Source organism: Oncorhynchus masou, chromosome 27 (genome assembly GCF_036934945.1).
Source record: "Oncorhynchus masou masou isolate Uvic2021 chromosome 27, UVic_Omas_1.1, whole genome shotgun sequence".
In the NCBI taxonomy this organism is placed as follows: Eukaryota; Metazoa; Chordata; class Actinopteri; order Salmoniformes; family Salmonidae; genus Oncorhynchus; species Oncorhynchus masou.
The window spans coordinates 63,706,018-63,710,036 of record NC_088238.1 but is presented as its reverse complement, the minus strand read 5'-3'; the positions used below and the strand labels follow the sequence as shown (position 1 = coordinate 63,710,036).

Below are 4,019 nucleotides of genomic sequence, written 5' to 3'. Positions count from 1 at the left end.
TATAGTACCATAGCAGGATATAGTACATTTACATTACATTTAAGTCATTTAGCAGACGCTCTTATCCAGAGCGACTTACAAATTGGTGAATTCACCTTCTGACATCCAGTGGAACAGCCACTTTACAATAGTATTAGTACCATAACAGGATATAGTACCATAGTAGGATATAGTACCATAACAGGATATAGTACCATAGCAGGATATAGTACCATAACAGGATATAGTACCATAACAGGATATAGTACCATAGTAGGATATAGTACCATAGTTGGATATAGTACCATAGTAGGATATAGTACCATTGTAGGATATAGTACCATAGTAGACCATAGTACCATAGTAGGATATAGTACCATAACAGGATATAGTACCATAGTAGGATATAGTACCATAGTAGGATATAGTACCATAGTAGGATATAGTACCATAACAGGATATAGTACCATAACAGGATATAGTACCATAGTAGGATATAGTACCATAACAGGATATAGTACCATAGCAGGATATAGTACCATAACAGGATATAGTACCATAACAGGATATAGTACCATAGTAGGATATAGTACCATAGTTGGATATAGTACCATAGTAGGATATAGTACCATTGTAGGATATAGTACCATAGTAGACCATAGTACCATAGTAGGATATAGTACCATAACAGGATATAGTACCATAGTAGGATATAGTACCATAACAGGATATAGTACCATAGTAGACCATAGTACCATAACAGGATATAGTACCATAGTAGGATATAGTACCATAGTAGGATATAGTACCATTGTAGGATATAGTACCATAACATGATATAGTACCATAGTAGGATATAGTACCATTGTAGGATATAGTACCATAGTAGACCATAGTACCATAGTAGGATATAGTACCATAACAGGATATAGTACCATAACAGGATATAGTACCATAACAGGATATAGTACCATAACAGGATATAGTACCATAACAGGATATAGTACCATAGCCTGATATAGTAGCATAGTAGGATATAGTACCATAACAGGATATAGTACCATAACAGGATATAGTACCATAACAGGGTATAAACTCAGCAAAAAAGAAACGTCCTCACTGTCCACTGCGTTTATTTTTCAGCAAACTTAACATGTGTAAATATTTGTAGGAACATAACAAGATTCACAGGTCAAAATCAAAAGTAACAGTCAGTATCTGGTGTGGCCACCAGCTGCATTAAGTACTGCAGTGCATCTCCTCCTCATGGACGGCACCAGATTTGCCCGTTCTTGATGTGAGATGTTACCACACTATTCCACCAAGGCACCTGCAAGTTTCCGGACATTTCTGGGGGGAATGGCCCGAGCCCTCACCCTCCGATCCAATGGGATCACTGGGATTGAGATCCGGGCTCTTCGCTGGCCATGGCAGAACACTGACATTCCTGTCTTGCAGGAAATCACGCACAGAACGAGCAGTATGCCTGGTGGCATTGTCATGCTGGAGGGTCATGTCAGGATGAGCCTGCAGGAAGGGTACCACATGAGGGAGGAGGATGTCTTCCCTGTAACGCACAGCGTTGAGATTGCCTGCAACGACAACAAGCTCAGTCCGATGATGCTGTGACACATCACCTCAGACCATGACGGACCCTCCACCTCCAACTCGATCCCGCTCCAGAATACAGGCCTTGGTGTAACCCTCATTCCTTCTATGATAAATGCAAATCCGACCATCACCCCTGGTGAGACAAAACCGCGACTCCTCAGTGAAGACCACTTTCTGCCAGTCCTGTCTGGCCCAGCGACAGTGGGTTTGTGCCAATAAGCGACGTTGTTGCCGGTGATGTCTGGTGAGGACCTGCCTTACAACAGGCCTACAAGCCCTCAGTCCAGCCTCTCTCAGCCTATTGTGGACAGTCTAAGCACTGATGGAGGGATTGTGCGTTCCTGGTGTCACTCAGGCAGCTGTTGTTGCCATCCTGTACCTGTCCCGCTGGTGTGATGTTCGGATGTACCGATCCTGTGCAGGTGTTGTTACACCTGGTCTGCCACTGTGAGGACAATAAGCTGTCCGTCCCGTCTCCCTGTAGCGCTGTCTTAGGCGTCTCACGGTACAGACATTACAATGTATTGCCCTGGCCAGATCTGCAGTCCTCATGCCTCCTTGCAGCATGCCTAAGGCACGTTCACACAGATGAGCAGGGACCCTGGACATCTTTCTTTTTGTGTTTTTCAGAGTCAGTAGAAAGGTCTCTTTAGTGTCCTAAGTTTTCATAACTGTGACCTTAATTGCCTACCGTCTGTCAGCTGTTAGGGTCTTAACGACCGTTCCACAGGTGCATGTTCATGAATTGTTTATGGTTCATTGAACAAGCCTGGGAAACAGTGTTTAAACCCTTTACAGTAGAGATCTGTGAAGTTATTTGGATTTTTATATGAATTATCTTTGAAAGACAGGGTCCTGAAAAAGGGACGTTTATCAACATAGTAGGATATAGCACCTACTTCTGTATGGCCCCTTACTGTTTAGCAAACACAGTTTATACTGTAACTAGTGTGTACACACACACACACACACACACACACACACACACACACACACACACACACACACACACACACACACACACACACACACACACAGTCAGTCTGTGACCAGAGAGTACATCATGACATAACACTAAAGCTATCTTAAACAGGCTCTTTTCCTGACCCCTGACCCCTGACCTCAGGTTGCCATAACAGGTCTCTGATACGTCACACCTCTATTGTCTGAGTAGAGTGTAGTTACTCCTAGATGCTGATCTTGGGTCAGTTTTGCATTTACCCCACCAATGGTTAAGATTGTGATGTTGGGGACGCTGATCCTAGATCTGTGCCTTGGCAAATCTTCGTTTTTATTTACAGAATGGGTGTTACAGAGTTTAGGAGACTCCGACAAGCATGGCTCTGGGGTGAAGTTTGCCCCTAGTACAGATCTAGAAACAGTTTCCCCTCCCCCAATCTTAACCCTCAACCATTCGTGAGGGTAATCTACAACAGACCCAAGATCAGCATTTATATATAATTATTTGTATTTATTTAAAAAAAATGTTTTATTTAACTAGGGAAGACAGTTAAGAAGAAATTATTAATTACAATGATGGGCTACCCTGGCCAAAATCTGGGCCAATTTTGCACCACCCTATGGGACTCCCAACCACGGCAGTTGTGATACAGTCTGGAATCGAACCAGGGTCTGTAGTGATGCCTCTAGCACTGAGATGCAGTGCCTTAGACCGCTGCACCACTCGGGAGCATCCATCTGCTACGTCACACCTGTTTCTGCTAGACTCCTAAACCTGTAAGACGATTCGCTGCTAATAAAAACTAAAGAGAGAAAAGGACATTTAGGATGATCTCTCGCTCTCTGTTTACTGTTGAGGGACTATGAGTTGATAAACTGTATTGGCCTCCATGATACAAATACTGTAGAATTAATGAAAACATAAATAAAGTATGAAAATAAATATCATAAGCCACTATTTTAACTCTCCTCTCCCCAACTCACTGTTCACACAATAGAAACATTTACATACAGAAATACTTAAGCGTCATAAATCTTACCTCTATTGACACATTACGCAGTTTTGGATGAATAAATCTATCACACGGAATTTGCGCGCTCTCTCTCTCTCTCAAACTGTTCAATGTCTTTGCAAACAATCAAAGTAATAAAGCTCTACCGAACAAATACGTTCATTATCTAATAGTTGTTTACTCGAATGAAAATCCTGTATTCCCGAACAGTTGATAGAACGAAAAAGCCGTTATGATATTGTGACAGTCGGTCAGTTCGCTGCTGTCGGTACGCGGCTCGAGCTGTCAGAGAGAGGTGACGCTCTAGACACGCCCCCTCGGTTCGGGACAAAGTTTCCACAATCCGACCACACATCCTCACAAACGCTTTTTAGAAAATTGACAAAAACATGCTAAATTCGGGTCAATTTTATCTTTGTTATGAAAACTATTGTATTTTGTTTAGAGGTTTCAATA

At 42.3% G+C, this 4,019-nt stretch overlaps 1 protein-coding gene across 1 annotated transcript in view; it reads right to left on the bottom strand.

The window, feature by feature from the left end:
- The window catches only part of LOC135515539 (FHF complex subunit HOOK-interacting protein 1A-like), a 44,394-nt gene extending 40,608 nt beyond the window's left edge, over window positions 1-3,786 (bottom strand). The window contains exon 1 of the mRNA XM_064939155.1: window positions 3,591-3,786. The gene's annotated coding sequence lies outside the window, so the exon portion shown is untranslated. The remainder of the gene's footprint in view (window positions 1-3,590) is intronic.
- Window positions 3,787-4,019: the final 233 nt, after the last annotated feature.